This window comes from Blennius ocellaris (genome assembly GCF_963422515.1).
Source record: "Blennius ocellaris genome assembly, chromosome: 21".
Classification (NCBI taxonomy): domain Eukaryota; kingdom Metazoa; phylum Chordata; class Actinopteri; order Blenniiformes; family Blenniidae; genus Blennius; species Blennius ocellaris.
This window is the reverse complement of record NC_137670.1, coordinates 14,566,946-14,587,153: the sequence shown is the minus strand read 5'-3', so window position 1 is coordinate 14,587,153 and position 20,208 is coordinate 14,566,946. Positions and strand designations below refer to the sequence as shown.

Genomic DNA, 20,208 nt, shown 5'->3' with positions numbered 1-20,208 from the left:
ATATGATTCCACTGTGGCATTTTAATGTGAGATTGAAAATTCTCGAGAGCATGTTTGAAGGTTCTTGGGACTTTGGCTCTTAATATTTTTTTTTTTATTATTGAGAACATCATACCACTGCACTTTCTTATGTATGTTGTTATAGGCTAAGTTTGTGTGATATATAAGATGAGAAGTTGCATCTCAATTGAATAGTAAATATTAAATATAATATTAAAAACTGTACACAATGTGAATTGATTATATACATCAGCAACAATTACACTTGTTCACTAGCAGAAATTAACCTGAGAGATGAAGTTTTTCAAATATGATTTTAATAATCAATTGTATGTAATTTAAACCATGCATCATGAATAACTCAAGCTGTACTCAGCAGAACATGATTGGTTTGGACTGGGCCACAACTTTACACTTAATAAATGAAAATAGAAAGAGTTTACAACCCGAGCTACAACAATATTTGTTGGGATAAACAGCTGGGTTTCAGAGATTCCTCAGGAATATTTGATCTCGATACGAATTTGGCCACACTGATGGTGAATGACCCCATGAAAATGCACCACTACACCACAATATGTCTTTAGTATAATTTTTTTGGCAAACTGTTCCACGAGGCGCCATTTTATTACCTGTTCACATTTATTAAAACGCAAACTTCAATCTGATGCTGATTGGATCTATAAAACCAAAGCAAAACTCAGTTATAGATAATAATAGACAATGTTCAACCTAAAATATATCAACTTTTTTTTGTGCGGCTGAAGAAGCTGCAGAGGTGTCTGATAAGTCTCTGTTATTATGAAAAGTTCACATTACTGATATTATTCAAACTTAGCATAAGCATGTTGGTTCATGCAGCTTCAAGACAGAAAACGTATTCATACTGGGTGCCTGGGCTCTCTGTGGTGCCTCCTCGAGGGTTGAAGCGTTATGGTTTGTAATCTGCCGCTGTTGACAGGAGAAGGAAACCAGAGTCAACATATACGGAATACAGAAAGTCCTTTCAGAAAAGGCCAGCAATCAAACCTGTGTACGTCTTGCTGTGGGGTGACGGTGTTAACCGCCAGGCCAGCACACCCCTGCCAGGGAATCACATCGAGTAAATCTGACGTCACACTGAGTCTGCACTCCGGCTGAATGATGCTCCATTGTTGAACATCACTTTGCATGTCAATTTTTTTTTTTTTTTTCTTTCCAAGCAGACTTTCTTCACCCGGGTCTCCTTGACCTAGTTGTGATAAGTAAATTCCATTCTATAATTGGATCAGTGTGTCTGTCGTGTGGTGGCGTCGTTCATAGGCCACAAACCATCTCCAGAGACGCGTCACAACACTTCCACCGTGCGTCTGACATTACTGATTCGTTTCGAAACAGACTTGATCTGACGTTATAAAATAGTTCGATATTTGAGTCATTGTGTTGTTTAAAGACGTGTCGCAAGATCCATATTTTCATCAAGCACAGCTGTGCTCTTTCACTCTAAATAAAGGAAAATTACATTGATTTCTCAGGTATCATATAAGTGTGCAACAAACTATGTGCTTGCAGTTCATTTAGCTGAGTGCAAACAAACCTGACTCATCAAATGAGAGCAGATGTAGAACTCCCCCCCAGTAATGACGAGTAATGAAGTAGCCAGAGGATTTTTAATTTTTAATTTTAATTTGTAATGAAAGTAGAATACGACATTGAAACCTTGAAGTTCAACTTAACATGTCACACTTGTTACAATGTATACTGAAACAATGTGGTGATTTTAATATTACAGTTTGGCTCCAAAAAGCTGTTTTGATGATTAGAAACTTTAAATCCCAATCTCAGTCGGTAATGGTATACAAGGTAATTTCCACAGCATCTATCCAATTCTATACTGCCGTTTGCAATGACTTGAACGCTGTTAAAGGGACAGCTACTGTTGGTGATTGCAAACAAATGAACTTAACAAGATTTTTTGATTTACCTCGTGTACAAATTAGCAAGTGAACAGTGTAAATAGAATTACCTGGCTAGGCTGGCTTTGATTAAACCAAATTGTTAGTGATTTAGACTAAAGCGTACTTTTTTTCATTTGTTTTCTAATTAGCACTTTGTTTCCTATCTTTTACTGTTGTAGAGTTTTGTGAACATTCAAGTCATTTACGGCGATCGTCGCAGCAATCACCCATTCAACAGCAGAGGGGTTTTTTGGTTGTTGTTTTTTTTCAAATTGCAATTAACAGCTCAATGAAACTGATGGAGCATTGATATCCTGCAATCCAAAGTCAACTCCTGCATCCTGATGCAACCGTTGTGAAACAGCCACCGAAAATGTTCCAATCTCGCATTAGCTAATTCACGGGTGGGTTACAAGCCTGGGACGGGCTGGAATCAATGCTTCCTGTCACCTTTTAGCAGTACAAATGGCGCCTATTGTTACAGCTCAACCCCCCCCCCCCCCCCCACCACCTAAACTTAAGACAGCTGGGGTAGATACACAGGGCAGAGAGCTTGGTGCCTCGGGGTCTTCCAGACTGAATGCATCTATATTGTACAGTTTCATGACTTCTAATAAAGTTACAATCCTCTGATAAGTCCACTCTGACCCTGATCACATCCCACCTTTATAGAGTGCCACATGTTTTCTAAGTTTCGATGGCTGCATGCAGACAGGCCACAGTGGCCAGCATCAGGTCAAAGTGTGTGTGTGTGTTTGGGTGCGTGTGTGTGAGTGTGTGTGTGTGTGTGTGTGCGTGCGTGCATGGGGAGTCTGCGTGCCACTTGGCTCAGCCATGGCTCCTTGACGTCAGTGGGCAGCCCAGCCTGCTACTGATGTTTCTGCTGCTGGTGCTTCTGCTGCTGATGCTGATGCCGCTGCTGCTCTCAAACATGTCTTTGTTATTCAGAGCTTTCCATCAGAGAGCGGTGACCTGCAAAACACGGAGGCTGGCATCAGCTGAAGAGCAGGACTGCATGGGGGCAACGTGTGGATAGGAGAATGCGCTTGCATTTAGAATGAGCATGGAATAAATTTATAGAATTTGACATGCACTAACCAAATATTAATATTTTGCTCATCATTAGTGCCAGAGCTATCATCAATAATTAGGTTTGTATATGTGAATGTAGCTTGTAAACTGCTTGGTATTTATTGTTGCTACTGTTTTAATGTGATTTTATAAATAGCATGTTTCACAAAAAACAGGTTTGCTTTCCTTCACTGTGTTTGGCTACGGACTTTTAACATCACCAAGGTGAAGTGCTCACTTAAGGCACATTCAGGCTCTGCGTATGCACAAAAACTGATATTTATGCTTCAAACGGTGTAAATGTCAGTCAGTTCTTTTTCAGATGTGTTGGAATAATCATTTGGCATTTAATCCAGCAGAGAGAGCCAGTCTAAATCAAATCATGCCAAAAAGGAAAGAAGAATTCTGTTTTAGGAAGAAGAAGAAGAAGAAGAAGAAGAAGAAGAGGAAGAGGAAGAAGAGGAAGAAGAGGAAGAATATAGAAGCATGTGCCACTTTTCCACTACTTGAGCGGTACTGCAAGCACTTTTACTATTAATCACATTCACTCATTCACACATACATTCACACACCAGTGGAGGAGGCTGCCATACAAGGTCCATGGGAGCAGTTTGGGGTTCAGTGTCTCGCTCAAGGACATTTTGACATGAGGAGGGGAATTTTTTAAGCAGGTGTATCTATATTTATTTCAAGATAATTTCATAAAAAAAAAAAAAATGCAAACTGTGACCTATGAAAACAACCAGGTGCATCTTAGCACTTTTTTACACACTTTATTAAAATGTTGGTAGATTTACACTTTGACAACATGTAGATATACATAAACAAATGCACATATTGTCATTTTCTCTTAATTCAAAGGCATAAACGTGTAATAAATCATCAGTTTTGATTGTAGCCGATGCCAGACAGTCGTTTGAGACTTCACGACACTGGAATGGAGCCTCCCGTGCGCCTGTTTTCTGTTGCGGGACTCATATTTGACCCCCGCGGTCAGCACGCTGCGGTGGACCCGGTGCGGATCGCGCTGGCAGCGGATCCGGATGTCAGATGGCTGCTGGGGCTTGAAGCGACAGTCCGGATCCGCTCCGGATCTGCTCCGCCGGCGGCCGGCGCGACCGAGAATCCGCGACACATTTTGTCAGCAGCCACCGAGCATGGGTCCCTTCAGTAATAGAATAGCCGATGTAATTTGACACTTCAACTTACTGCGCTCCTCTCCGAGTCTATTCAGTTACTCACCCACTGACGCTGAGCCCGTTCTCAGTGGCCGTGAGGGGGGGGGGACGATATTTAAAAACACCAGAGCGCAGAATTAACCGAGGACTTTTCTTCTCCGCTCCGTGAACCCGGTGAGTCGCTTGCAAAAACTTAACGTAGCTGCTTTTCCCCGGCGCGGCGCTGCCAACAGCCTCTCTTGTCTGCTGGAAGGTTTTGTTTCCACTTTGGCTCAGATTGTTTCTCAACAATAGAGTGGCCACTTCAAGTGGCACCGAGGAGCGCGTCGGAGCGCGTGGTGATAATAATAATGATGATGATGATGATGATGATGATGATAATAATAATGATAAACCCTGCGTTTAATTGTGATTGTTTAGCAGCACGCGGCTGTGAGCCGTCGGGACTGAACCGGCGGGCTGTTAAGCAGGTTGTGCATTTGGTTGGTAACAGATGCCGCGTTGATCTCCAACGCATCGGGGCTTTTGGACGCTCGGAACGCAGCCTGGACGCGTTTTCTCCTCTCGCGGAATGAATATGGTCAGCGCGCGCGTGGCGGTTGTTGTGTGTGCGTGCGTCGGGTTTATATTCCGGCACGCTGATGTGCACAAAGCACATGGTTTGTCTAATGTGGTGTGGGTTTTTTTTTTTTTTTTAATATAGCGGTGATGCATGCAGGCTGCAGAATAACTGTAGACACGGAAAGGCAGCGGTCACCGCAGTGCGCGGATCATTCACTGGATGTCACCTTAATAATAATAACAATCAAGTTTGTTTATCATCGGATGTATAAACACGTGAATGTCACGGCGTGCGGTGGTCGTTTGCGGCTGTGGGTCAACACTGCTTCCCACACGAAGTTGAAGTGAATGCTGTCTGGATGTGGAATCGGTTGGGTTGAAGGGGCCTCTCATAAAGGAGTGGGCTCCTTTTCACTTGCTGTACATCTGTCAAGGAAGCAAAAAGCATGGCCAAGAGGGGGGGGGAGAAAAAGTCAGCTAGACTTTGCTGCTTGGTCTACTTCCTAACCATTGTCTGGAAAAGAGAGGGAGAGCGTTTAGTTTATGTCATGTTTTCACTCTTTTACCCCTTGTTTCTTTAAAAAAATACAAATAAAAATCCAAATTTTGGGAGCGATTAAACAAACATATGATACAGATGTTTCTTCTCCAGCTGTATCAAGGTGCAGAGGAGAGCTCTTCCTGTTTGTGTTATACTGTTGTGAAGTTCAGCCTCCCCAGGTCTGCTTTTAGCTGCTGCCGCATCCCAATTTGTCCTGCACAGCGGACTGTTTTGGACCCAGCTGCTGTTGGGGTCATGCAAAGCTTCTGAGGGCATGCCAGCTATTGAAGGAGCCTGTTTACATTTCTGTCATGTAATCCAGGACTTTCATATCTGTTGCCTCCAACCTTATTTTATTATATATAAAAAAATTCAGCTGACAGCTTTCTCAGCTCCACTGTTTCAAAACTTTCACATGCAGGATATATGCAAGATTGGAGATGATGGCAAAATAGCAAGCTGCCCTCCTTTGATTGCTTTTTTTTTTCACATCCCAAAAAAGTCTCTGCTTTTCTCTCTGCGTGCTTCACAAACACTTGAAGGCACGTGTGATCAAACTCTGATTGAGCGCTGCTTGTGTGGAGAAACGTATAACTCGTAGTGGTTTTTATAGATTTGTTTTGGCTGTCAGACAGAGGATGGGGGAGGTTTTATTTTTTTCTGTCCCGTCCCCTCCTTCTTAGTCACCCCACCTCTGTGGGGCCCCCAGGTTTTGGGCTCCTGAATAACCATGGGGCAGACCCCACCAGGCTGACCTTCTTCTATTCAAGTTGAGGATGTTGAAACACCAGCCGTCAAACAAAAGACACATTGAAACAGAGATCTGCAACCCAGCACGTGTGTCTGGGCGCTGAAGTAGACCATTTATTAACTCTCAGTTTCCTTGTGACCAGTGCAGAGAAAATAGCAGTAAAACTGTGAAAAGAAAAAACACACACACACACACACACAGACAAGTTGCTCCTCCTGACACAGAACAACGAACAAATAGGGAAAATAAAACTTCATATTTGTTTAAACTCAAATCTTGGACGTCATTTCTCCAAGATGGTCCTTTTCCCTTTGGCGGCGGCGGCCAGGCGGCGAGGCGGTGGTCTCTGTGTGGCACTGTGGACGGACAATGGCAACACGTTGTCGGCGCAGGGTGGAGGGTTTTTTTTCGCTCTCGCCCTTCCATCCGCCCATGCGACGAGAGCGAGAGTCAAGGCGGAAGCTGGAAATGGCCATGCCACATGGGAAATTATTCAACTCTCAGATCGGAGAGGACACACAAGAGGCCTCATTACCTCCGGCTGCACTGCTGGCCAAGCTCGCGTCGTAGGAGCCGGAGAGCCGGTGCCGCGTCTCGCCAATTGCCACACTCACCTCGCGAAACACTTTCTGTCTGATTCAGTCTTATGATCCTCCTGAGCCTCACAGCACCATCATGTATAGAGGAAAAAAAAAAAAAAAAGTTTGTTTGAAGAACACGACTGGCATATTTGACATGTAATTACACCTGTGTTATTGAACCCTCTCCCAAATATTTGCAGCCAAAAGCAGCTTTTTTTTTTTACCAACAATGTGTGCTTAAGTAGCTGGTAAACGGGGCTGTTAGGTGGTGTATAATGTCATGATGTTATTGATTCGGCTTGGGAATTCCACTCGCAGCGAGCAGCTCCGGCGTGCCGAGAGCACTCTCGAGCACTCTTAACAGGAAAAAAAGGCAAGCGGGTAAGCGGCCGACTGCTCTTCCTCCGCGGTCAGAGCCTGTGGGAGGTTTGTGTAGGTTTCCCTTCAAGGTCCTTTTTGTGTTGTCTTTGCTCAACAGAATAAACTCCTGGGATGAGTCACCCTGCTGGTATGGCTATTTTCAAAGTGTAAGAAGAGTGCAGGGCAAGTGTACTGAAAAGTGTGTCACTGGGCATTTGTAGCAGTTTAATCACGTGAACCCCGGTGTCAAAGTAGCACTTAGTTTTTTAAGTAATCCTTATTATCATGTTACCTGTGAGTGATTGCAGCATTGAAAGGGGTTATTTTCAGAGTGCAGCGTTTGTGTTTTGGATTGTTAGTGTTTGAAGGTAACTGAGTGAATTACTCGAGCACTTTGTGTGAGTTTATACTACAACTCTGGGCATTTAAGAGGAAAAGATAAGATTTCCCTTCTTATTACCTTTGCTAGTTTCATATTAGCAGCTCGAGTCTTTAAGATTGAACATGCAGAATTGCTAATACTGCAAACTGTTATTGCAGAGTGGCTCCATCGGGTTTTTTTTTTTCACCTCGACACCCTTTGTAAAATAAAATCCTTTACACTCACACAGTCGGACTTTCATCAGGTGAAAATTCTTCATTATGACCTCGAGGTTTTCTTATCCAAGCAAGGCATGGACAAGTAATTGAAAGTATCCAGGATTTTTGTGGCTTTTTTGTTCTTGAATTTTTCAGTCCATAAAGCTTTGTGAAGTACAACTTTGTAATGAGTTTCATCACCTTATGCACCTACAAATGTTGAGAGTGTACTTGCTGATGTTGGAGAGATTATATTCAACTTTGAAGTATTTCACTACGAAAAGGTGTTTGACATTTTGTACAAATAAATACATCTATTGAATAAATTGAAGTTTTTGAGTACGAAACAATATATGATACAAAATGGGTAAAATACGCTCCGCCTTTGTCAAGTGTAATTTTAAAAACTGCTTTTGTTTGTAAATATTCTGCTTTCTGCTCGTGTTTCCTTCAAGATAGTATTTTTTTTTACTGTCAAATTCTGCAAATTTAGTTCATTAAGGGATTTTAATATTCATTCCAGATACCAGAATGACTAAGAATGCATTTCTCCTCTGTAATTCCACCGTATTCGTCTCACATATGTTATTCTGCATTCCTCGTGTGTGTTTGGGATGATTTGCGACACTCCACATCTGTGACACGGAGCTGCATCAACATGTGTACCGTGCAGATATCCACTGAGGGGGTTTATGGTGGAGGTGGTGGTGGGGGGTGGTCAGACTGTACCTGTCAGCTTGACTGTTGACTGTTAATATGGAGCTTCTATTTTCAAAACACAGCTCAGGGAAAGGGAATCTGTGTGTGTGTTTGCTTTCGTGCAGGAGGGAGATACAGAGCAGAGCGAGGGATGGGAGAGGTGCTGGGAGTGACGCCAGACCACACATCATTTAATCACGTTAGAGTGTGCAACCACTTTGTGCATATTTTCGGTTGCATTGGTGATAGCAGTTGTTATTGTACAGACTGTACTCGCAGAGAGAGGGCTTGACAGGAGGAAAGGCGGGAATGACAGTTTGATTCAGGGGAGGAAACATAAATAACTTATTGTGGATTCTAAGATTTGGAAAATTGTGTAATCATATCAGCCTCGTGGCAAAAAATATGCCATTATAAGCCTGTTATTTCACTTGAAAGAATCGCTTGAGAAATCTGAAGTGACAACATTTGAGACCACTTAAATGTTGAGCCTGTGGAAGGATGACCATTGAGCATATTAGCATTGGATTTCAGCACGTTCTTTTGGCTTAATCCCACTGTTGACTCGCCTGCTAAGTACTGAGTGTGTTATTTTTGCTCTTTTTAGGGAGCCCCTCTACGCATAATCTCCCTTAATCTAATCTATCCCGCTTTATAATAGAGCCAGAATGATGCGACTTTATAGAGAAAGCTTTAGTGTAGATCCATACCAAACAGACCGGTGTGCCGGTTGCCTCCCCAACCCCTCTGGCAAAGCTCTTGTGAAAATGCAAGTGACCTCTGCACCCCTTGTTAGGCTGAACAATAGGCCTGCCTGCTCTTACAGCTGCAGCCGGGCTGGAGGGGAAGTTTGCCGGAACAGAAAACACACATGTCGTGATTAATAGGTTTAAATACTGTAGTTCTGGCTTTACTTCAAGCAGGCATTGAATCACTGAAAATATGAATCATTTTCTTGATTTGTTGAACTCTATATGACTGTAAGCGGGGTTAAATAAACCACTTGAATCTAGAACACTGCTGATAGATAATTAGTTGTTGATTAGGAGTTGTTTATAAAGCAAGATCCCCTTTTTGTTCATTAGCAATTTCATAAATGTGTGAAATTGCTTATCTCTCACAATTTCTTTACATTTTAGTGAAGTAGGTAAATAGATGGCATCATGCTTGCCTGCTAGTGGTCATTTTCACATTTTTATTTTCCTATTTTAATTAAATGATCGATTGAATTATTAACTACATCGCTCTGGGATCAGTGCATTATCTGTCTTGATGACTTGGATGCTAAACTATAATGCAATTAAGATCTACTAATACTTTGTTTACATGTTTGTTGTCAGCGGGGTTTTTGGAATTTCAACAGGCAAATTAAAGTGCAACGTGATAATCGTGAAAGCGGCAACAAGAAAAATCCAATCTGTGCGTCTTAGTCCACGATGGATATAATTAGAGCTTTCTCGGCCCCCAGCAGTCGCAGGCTCATGCATGTTGAATGTGACATGCTGTGAAAAACATACGCAGATGATGACATAGAGCATCACTGCAGTGTTAAGTGTAAATGAAAGGCTCTGAATCATGAATAACACCCGGCATCTCCAAACTCTCAGCTTGTATAAATTAAACAAGGTCCGACCCAGGAACGCTGAAGGGTCGTCTAATCGTGCAGCGTGTGATCGTGCTGCATAGCAAACATATTCCCCTTCGTACATTTCAGCGCAGACTGTGAAACTAGCAGCTGCTCCTCAAATTTGAAAATGTCTCGAGAGGTGTAATCTCACTATCAAGAAATGGGCGCTGGGAAGAGTCCTTATGGGCCTCAGAAGAAGCATCACATTGTTGTCTGTGTGCTTTGTGATTTGTGATTTTTTTTCTTTTTAGAAGAGAGAGATCCACACCTCTGATGAGTAATGAAGGTGATTCTGAGCAAGTGGTGGAATTACATTGAACAGAGCCCGCGGGGGTCCATATCTCATTGTTCTCTGACAGGGAAAATTAACTGGGATTTACTAATACACAGGGATCGTCCTTCCCCCATTCTCTCCGGCTCTCAAAGGAAAGGTCTGAGGGTAATCTCTTTCCCAAGCACCCCCACCTCCCGTCCCCTGCACGCCAAACACGAATGTCAAACACTTTCAAGTTTTGCTATCGAGATGTAAAACAATAGTCGATAAAAATCCCCGACATGACACCGGGTCTCATTAGGCTGCTGCCATATGCCGACTCGAAAGACGGCTCCTATTGAGAAATAGTTTTGCATCTCACCTCCTCTCTTTTGCGTAGTCACTGTGGCAAAGTCTGAGGTGGCCCAAAGTTAGAAAGGGATTCATTGCTCTGGTTCTCATAGATCACCCCCTGCTGAGTACTTGTGACAATTTAAGACCCCAAAAGTCATAAATTTGCATCATCAGGACTCCTCGCGTGCAGTTTTATGGCATCTGATTGACACTGGTATGAGGCAGCAAGCCAACAACTGTCACCTCCTTCTGGTTCTTAATCCCAGGTTGTTAAATTTTGGTTGGCGGGTAAAAATACACCCCGTTCTGTGAGATTTTCAAAGAAACACAAGCAGCTACAGTTGAGCGCTCATGTATGTATTTGCAACCACAGCAGGAATGTTTGCTTCTTTGATTTATGGCACATTAATGCAGAAACTGATATTATAGAGGGTAAACAGGTAGGGCTTAACTGCTGACAAATCTGTCAATGCGGGATTGAATCGCTTACATTGATCAGCCACTCAGGTTCACGAAAGAATTGCTGTGGAAAACTAGAAAACGCAACAAGCAATGCATTTCCACCCCCAGAGCCATCGGTCTGCTCAGTTATCAGCTGACAGGTTTCCCAAACTACACTGAAGCACATGTCAAACACAGACCCCAACAAACGTCAGCGAGATGCATATTTCAGTGATGAACGCAGCGGAGCAGCGTGAACCGTGCACAGCCATCTGCGGCGTTCATGAAATCCAGAGCTCCGACCAGATCACTGGAGTTAATGGGCAGTTCTACACTCGGAGCTAACAGGCGGGTTCCTGCTTGAGATAGCCAACATTTTCCATTCATTAGCCTTGTGATCCGTGCCAGTTTCAGGCACAAAAACACCCTTTAAATTGATATCCACATAAGCTGTTATTTAACCTCATGTTGGATCATTTTCTGCCATGTCTGCGTGTCAATCCCAATGAAAATTGTCTGACCGCTTATTATTCATCACCAGCCATTTTTTTTTTTTTGTCTGTGTGAAGCATTTAGTTGTTCAGTCTATAAAATCAGCACATAGAAAAAAAAGACTTTCACAAATTGCCACAGCCCAATGTGATACCTTTGAATTGCTTGTTTTGCTCACGCGACAGTCTGAAACTCAAATGTTTTTTGATTTTCAAAACAGAAAAGCTGCAAAGACACTCACAGTTGAGAAGCTGGTTACAGCTGGTGATCAACTGTTTAATTACCTAATCCATTCAGCATCTGTTTACTGGCTTTTCCATTCATCTGCTATCAGTGGAGCCTTAACTGGCTTGTTAATTTAATCAGATTTTTGCCTGTTTTGTGACCTGATTGCACTTTTTTCCCCCTCAGCCGGCTCAAACAAAAACAGTCTTTGCTGATGATGAAGTGCAGACAGCGGTGACACCACACCCACAGCCAGTGTGTGTGTCGGCTTACACTGTACCCTCATGCTAACACGCTGTCTGTGTGCGGTCGGTTACCCAGGTGCAAGGCATGCATCACGAACCAGAGCTGATACACTGACGTGACAGCTGTGGGCTGTGAAAGAAGACCACGGCAGAGGTCTGGGCACTGGATAGGATGGAATACATTAACCCTTTACATCCAAGCCATGCGGAAAAAAAACAAAAAAAAAAACAGAACGTCTTCTGGTTTGCGCTTCGCTCTGCAGTGACAGAAAGATGTCAGATGTATAATCCTGGAGGAAATTGCACATGAAACAGTCGGACATGCCGCTTTGTCATTATGTTTAAAATGTTTGTAGCTGATTGGGATCAACAACACTGTGACTTTAATGTATTTGCATGGTTACTATGATCTTGCCTCCTTATATTTGAATATTTTCTGGTGTTGAAGTCATTCAGGTGGCTGTTGGCTGTGGTGTAAACATGCACTACTTGTAGCTAAAGAAACAGAGCATTTAATTTCCCGCAAAGTAGATAAATCCACCAAGGCCTACAAACTCGGGTAAACCCAACATAATGTAATGATTGGATGGCCAGGTAGTTTTCCCCTCGGGCCATGTTGGAAACTACTAGTGCTGTGGATGGCTGAGAAGTAAGTTGAACCCATCGCTGCATAGCATTGATAGATGTCTTCATCAAAAGTAGTGTGCAACATGGTGTCATTGAGCGACAGTAAACAATACAAAAGGGAATCAGTTGTATTGCCTGTGTCATGTGCACTTCATTTAGTTTATTTAATCTCTTGTTTACAAAGCAACTTTTATTTAAACATTGATTTTGGAGCAACATTGACTGTCTTTATTTACGTGAAGGCATTTGCAGTGTTAATATGTTGTAAATGTGAACGCTCACCTTGCTCAGACGGACAGGGAAGTGTGTAAATCTGCTGCGCGTTAACAAGGCGCCCAGGTAAATGTGTCTTTGAATGAACTGTAATATCAGGAAATGAGATGTGCTCCCATATCCAAACAGCACTTCGGTGACCATAAATATGGCCCGTTGCCACGTGCGCTGCAGCGTCCCAGCGGTGACTTTAAATAACTCTTCTGTAAACATGCCCTGTCTATTTCCTTATGTTCCCTCGTCCGCTGGCCGGCGGGCCGTCCCGTTTTCACAGCGGCCGCGGTCGCAGGGGGAAGAGATTGGCTTCCACTCGTAGTAATCACAGATATCATAACAGCAACTCGTGCCGATTATAGATGCTAATTAATTGGCCAGTGTTGTTTGGATGTAAACACACAGTGGGACACATATGCAGCCACACTTCACACTCCTATTTATAGGTGGCGATTGCATAAGCGCTTTTCTAACAACGGGGTGTTCTTGCTTTGTCAGTATCAAACAGAGAAAAGCTGCAACTGACCAGATTATTTTTACACAAAGACACACAGACACACACACACGTACACAGATATTGCGCCCCTACTCCTTCTTGGCAAACGGTGTGTGGCCCAACGGGTCCCACGGCTTACAAAAATGTTGACAGTGGACGCTATTTTTGACCATCTGCTCTAAAAGGAGGGCATGTTTGAGTCACAGACGCTGTGGTGCGAGGCTGCGCCCGTGATGTGCCTGGCATGTGGAGGGATGGGGGGGGGAGAGAGAGAGAGCAAGAGGGAGAGGGGAAAACAGCGAGCGAGAGATGGAGAGAGATGGCTCACCCGAGGGCCCAGCATCCTTCGTGTCACCATGGATGTACGCAGCGCGCGGCTGGTTTCACTAATGTGTGTTACATTAGTATGGAGGGTGATGGGAGGGGGTGTGGATGAGGTGGGGGTGGGGGTGGGGTGGGGGTAGGGATGAGCCTTCACGTCTTGGATGAAGAACAAGGGAGAAGATATCCTTGTGCTTGACTCATGGTGTAAACATCATCAGTGAGATGAAATAGTCTGAGGTCAAAAATGTCTCAACAAAAGTGTCTGTGTCTCGTTCCACCTCTCCGACTCCTCGCTCTTTATTGCTGTGTGTGTGCGTGTGTGTGTGTGTGTGTGTGTGTGTGTGTGTGTGTGTGTGTGTGTGTGTGGTAGGAATGTGAAACCTAATCTGGACTGGCCAAGAGGATGGGGAGGGCCCACAATGGGGTTTTCTCAGAGAAGTACCCTTATGTGTTGCAACTTCTCACATAGTTTACGACTCTTCTCTGGGAAGGGAGACGGTTTTCTCCGAGACGACACAGTTTATTATTGTCTATTTTTGCTTTTGTAGAATGTGAATTACTTGAGCTCCTTTATGGCACACGAGATAAAAGTTTTTTCTGGTTTCTTTAAGTCGCAAAAGACGTTTTCTGATGTTCAAAATAATATCTAATATAATCCAGTACAATCCAATACTGAATGTACTCATTATAAACAAATATACATTCAACTTGGTGAGCTGGTATTTCTCTGTTTTTCTAATTAATTAGAAAATCATTATCTTCATAATGACATGAATTATTTAGTTGTTAAATGCCAGATAATAATTAAATCTATCCGTTCTAACTGCATAATTAAGTTGTTTTTTATACTCTCAAGGCAAATGATATCACAGAAACGGAGAAAACTGCAGCAAATGCCTTGAAACATGTGTATTTTTGGTTTTCTAGTAATTCGGTAATTCAGCAAATGATCCCTTTTTAAAATTTGCATCAGTCATGTTTGAGATGAAAAGCCACATCATGGCAACATACCTTTCAGTGACACGCTGGTACTTCAGACGCTTAAAAATCCTCAAACGTTATTGACTTTTGAGTTCATGTTGGTGTTTTTGGGGAACATCTGCACATGTCGAGGAGCAAATTGAAAAAGCACATCACTGGAGGCTGTTATATGCTGAATTGTCTTCACCGGAGGGGAGTGGGGGAGATCATGTGAGCGGTAATTATATTTATGTTGGGTCCCATTCAATCTGTCACAGTAAATTTTGCCCGACTTGTCATATTGTAAATCATTACAGCAGATTAAATGCTGGTTATGAACTCAAAAGGCCGACAAAGGCTTTGTCTTTTTGTGTCCGTGTGATCGCTGTATTTGTTTGTTTGTGACAAGCTACTGGCGCATGATATTAGCTGCACGGTGTTTTCTGGATGCTCTCAATAAATTTTAATTGGGAGGAGAATGGGTAATGTCACTGGCGTTTGCTTTGAAGAAAGCTCTTTCAGAGGACCGGGCAGCCTTCCAAAAAGTGTAAGAACACCCGTGAAAGCCTTGGTGATTCACAAGCCGTCTCCCACTTTTTGTTTTTTGTTTTTTGTTTTCTTATTTGTCTGGGATCAAAGACGACAATGAGCAGCGATGGAAAGTTTGACTCTGTTTCTGGCGAGTGGACTTCTTTCAAACTGGTGCAGTAGAAAGGCGGAAACAAAAAAAAAAGCCCAAAACCCTTTTGATTTATCTCAATCAGCTGCTGGAGCAAGAGACACTGGTGGCTGATGAAAGACGAATCACTTCTGCATTGTCTGAGCTCAGATAGTGATGGACTGCGCGCCGCACTCAGCTGACACAATTTTACCCATAAATATACTAACGATTGGTTGAGTTCCACATTCATTAGCGAGCGGCACGAATCGTTACTCTCAAATCACTAAAAAGATTAGTTCGGAACGAATGAACTTCTCCACACAAACATTTGCGATTGTTGGGCTTCGCTTTGCTCCTCCCTCATCACCGTGTCGCGGTCGGATGGGTTCGTGGCGGCGGGTCGTCGTACATGCGTTCTGCCACCTCCAGCACACAAAGGCGAGACGCGAAGCCTCACATGTCTGAGCAGTTGCTTCATTTGTCTTGAAAATCGCTTGTTTGGAGAAGCCCGGAATGTTGCATCCACGCGATTTGTATGCGAATAACATCTACCCAAATAAACCTTCAAACATTTCCCTAATGTTCACTGCAGCAAAATCACATCTGAGCCTCATTTATGCCGCCGTCTATACCTGAAGACATAATATCGTCCTTAATCTTTAAGGAGACACTCTAACTTGCCGCTGTGTGTTATGGATGTTGGCATGCCAGGAGTTTTAAGAGGGAAAGTATGAATTATTTGTGCCATTACTTTTGCCGCTGATGGGAAATGTTTTGCATAATAAACAGCCAAAACAACAAGTGAAAAATTAATGAGCAGCACTTTTCAAAGATACACTTTATGAAGCATGTGGTGTGATGTTTGCAGATGACTCAGAAATGTTCACAGTCTTCCCTTCACACTGATTGTCAACCATCAATTTCCCCCCCCCAACGTCATTGTTCGGCGACCAAGTATTTATTTTCATTAGTCTCCACAGTTTGTATTGTCATGTTAATTTACTCTACAAGTCTCACTACAGTGTGAAATTTTTAAGAACAATGAGGATGAAAGCCAAGAAGGCGAGGCTCGTATCAGCCGAGGAGGATATTGGGAAAGAGTAGTCTACACTTTGCTGAACTCCCAAAGCTTCTTTTTTAATATTTAGCTCCTGTCAGTTAAAATCAAAAAGTTTCTCTCTCTCTCTCTCAAGAGAGAGAGAGAGAGAGAGAGAGAGAGAGAGAGAGAGAGAGAGAGAAGCTGCTTCACGGGTGAAAGCCTTCGCACATGAATATTTAATGGTTGCATTTTAACCAGAGTCATAAAATCCAAGAGGATGTGGCTGAAAAGAGAGCAGTGAGGAGTGTGCAAAGTAGGCTACATTGTTTCTTTATAGTCTGAGCTGGATGCCTGAAAGTCATGCAACTCTTTTTCCGGCTGCACAGTGAATCAAATATGTGGATTGTGTCGGGCTAATTTAAAGCCGGAGCCACACTTAGCAACATGTTGCAGCCTGTTTTTGCAGGGTAAGCAGCTTGTTCTACAGCGAGATGAAGGAATCTTGGACCTCACGGTGTTAAATTGAAAATGTTTCATTTTGACACCTCCTCGGTGCACTCAGGAAAATGGATTTGATACACTTGATCTATTTGGCCGGTTGACCAGATTCAGAGGCAACATTTTATTTAGTACACATCAAGTCTCGTCTGATGAAGCTCGAGCTACAAAAGGAAAAAAAAAACAAGGATATCTGTGTATTAAATATGCAACCTTTCCTCCCTCCTTGACTTCTTCTCGTCTTGTCATGCATTTTTAAAATTCTGTTCAGCCCTCCGCTGAGCCAGACTTGCAGCAGACAGACACTGAGCTGATTGTTAAGATTGATAAAGCTCTGCGTTTGCGTGTGGACGGTTTATTTTTGTGTATGCAAGCTTTACTTCACAGAGGTAATCATTTGTCCAATATTGAATCAAGTTAAATGGACTCATAAATTGCAATCACTTAACTCAGCCCAACTATTATGTTTAATATTGCTTTGCGGAAAAGGTCAGTCGACAGTGGATCAGGTTCCAGCTACGCAGATAATTCAGCCGTCTTTTTATGAGACTTTAAGCTCCGGAAAAATCAGCAGCCGGGCAAACTGTCTGTGCAGTACTTAATAGCAGCAGCAGCAGCAGCAGCAGCAGTGGCACAAGATACGCAGGAACTACTGTTTATGTTTTCTATCCTTGGATATCCTTAATGCAGTGTTTAAAGTGTGTGCGGTTGGCAGGTTCCAGATAAACCACAGTGGATGCCCTTAAGGGAAACATAATAAAAGGTTTTCCCCACTGAAAGGTCCAAAGTGCAGTTGTCCACTCTGCACAGCAACAATGGAGCGGTTGTGCAAACGGAGCCGTCAGCGGCACTGGCGAGCCTGGCAAGCCAGCTATCAGGAGGCAGGGCGCTCGGTGGTGGTGGTGGTGGTGGTTGGGTAAGAGGTGGTTAGTGTATGAGTGTGCGACTTTGTGTTTCGTTCAGTGGCACCAAGCTCTCCTTTTATGCAAGGTCTCTTTCGTAGAGACGTCTGTGTGTCTGTGTGTGATATCGTACGACCCACTGACCCACCAAGTTTCACCAAAATTACAAGTGTTATTAAGCTGTAATTATAAAGCTGTTTTGCTTGTTTGAGTTGACCTATGTAATCCACTGATTGATCAAAGTTGTTTGTTTTTAAATGATTGGTGGTCATAGTTGAAAACTTTCTCCAAGAGTTTATCAGTAATTGTAAATGATTCTGCGATTAGATTAGGTCGAGAAGGCCTCTTCAAAGAGCAATAAGAAGCCAGCAGAGAACCTCATCTCGGTGAAACATGCTCATTTTGTTGAATTTTCAATAAAAACACCAGAATTTATTACATAAAAAGGTTTTGTTAGTGGATTAGCGGGGGATCAGGGGAGTAATAGCAATAATTACAGCTAAAATGATTTGTCATGAGCCAGAATTTTGATAAGTGTTTTTTTTACACATTCTGAGACATTTCGTGTTTTTCATTCTGTTACATGGTTATAAGTATTGATATTCCTGGAGACTAATTTCCTCATTGACTAAATAGAAATTTTAATTAAGACCCGTCGACTTGTCTAAAAAGGAAAAATCCCAAAAAGGCAGTCAAAATATTACACAATTCATTTAAGTATATTAAGCATCATCCCTGGAAACATTGTCTTTCACTGTCTTCAAACCTTTACTCATCATCTTCAACAATCACATTTTAAATGCTGCTGAAGTCATCTGAAAGTAGTATTTTCTTTTCACAATGCACTTAAAAATGACTGCAGACATCAGATATATTGTCAAAAGTGCAACTTTATTGCTGTGACTGTCCTCAGAGTTAACATGCATATAAAGGATCCAAAAAAAAAAAGTAAATGAGCCTCTGTCGTTCAACAAATTCAAACTTTAACCCAGGTTTCAGCAAAAGTGCAACAGTATGTACGGAAACCCACAACAAATGGCAGAACAGAACGCGTAAAATACCAAATTAAAACTGATTAGAAAAAAACACAAATTTGCAAAATAAAAGTCTTTTTTAGCCACAAATTCGATTAAATGGATTTTTTTGGCCCAGCCCTATCTGAAAGTTATAATTTGGGAGTACGCCCACGTTTACACAAAGCCGGGTACTTACATAAACAGACAGTTCGCTCGCTATGCTTTCCAATATAACATTTTTCACAACAGAGCATTTTTGAAAAGAAATGAATTCACACAAATATGCATTAAAACCTTGTTAAGAGCGACAAACCCGTGGATGGCAACGTGGTGAGAAGCATAAAGCCTGTGCTCCTCGACGTAATAGAGCATTTGTGATTGTAAATGTAAACAAGCCAGCGGCGTTTGCACAAAAACAAGCGCTGCTTTAGCGGCGTCGATTGTCCTCACAGCAGTCAAACTGTAAACACAGGTCGCACATGTATGATGCTGATGACGCTTCTGCCGCATACTGTGACATTAAACTCCCGTCTGTATACATGCAAACATAAAGATGGAGTTTTCGGATATAGGCGATATAAATAATTTCAAATGCCGACAAGTCAAGGAGCAGATGTTCATATATTTAGCTGAGTAATTATGTGCATCCGAGATGTAAGGTTGTGTGATTTGTTGAAATTTGTTGGTTTGCAATCTGAAAACCAGTTACTGTGAAGAAGACGATTTACATGAAATTAAAAAAAACAAGAAGCAACTTTACTTGACCAGAATAAGTGGTGTCAAGTCCTGTTATACACCAGCAGTGAATGCGATCGTATGAAGCCCGCCAGCCACGCCGCTGCAGACACATGATTGTGAAACATGAAAGAATCAGCTGATACCAGTCACCTCATGCAAACACTGCTTCATTGCTCAACCAGCGTTGCTCCTCAAGCCTCCAGTCTCTGGGCGTGAAACGTGACTCTGAATATTTTGAAGAAGAAGAAGAAGAAAAAAAAACCTTTTGTCCAAGAAACTTTTTTCGAGTCACCTTTCAGGCCCTGGAGCGACACACGCTGCTCATTTATGTCTTTAACAATGTCGGTCTACTGGAGAAGCCCGGTGAGCGCTGGAAGAGCAAATATTTGCATTACTTTGCCTATCCTAGTAACACATTTACCATGCGCTACCTTCATTTGGTGTAAAACCTGCATATGCAAAACAAAATAAGTCCTCACTTGTTTCTGACACAGACAACAGTGATTTTTAAGAAGTGCAGTTTGTTGGCGGCAGGTTTTTTTTTCCCCTTTTCTTTTTTTAACTCCCCCCCCCCCCTCCTTTCCTTCTCGAAGCTGTTTGAGGTGTTGGATGAATGCGTTGTGTGCTCAGATAGCTTACACACTCTCAAGATAGTCTGTAGTGCTTTCACTGCATTTCCTTTGGGATACAACACTTGGAGAAAAAAAAAAAAAGGAAGTCTCAAGGTGCCTGTGTTAAGCTTTAGATGTGACTCTGGGTTGGTAAATATTTAGAGAGCAAACATT

General features: G+C 42.5%; 1 protein-coding gene across 1 annotated transcript in view; it reads left to right on the top strand.

Annotated features, from left to right (window-relative positions):
• Positions 1 to 4,298: 4,298 nt before the first annotated feature.
• The window catches only part of LOC308145614 (zinc finger MIZ domain-containing protein 1-like), a 114,159-nt gene continuing 98,249 nt past the window's right edge, over positions 4,299 to 20,208 (top strand). The window contains exon 1 of the mRNA XM_080517083.1: positions 4,299 to 4,360. The gene's annotated coding sequence lies outside the window, so the exon portion shown is untranslated. The remainder of the gene's footprint in view (positions 4,361 to 20,208) is intronic.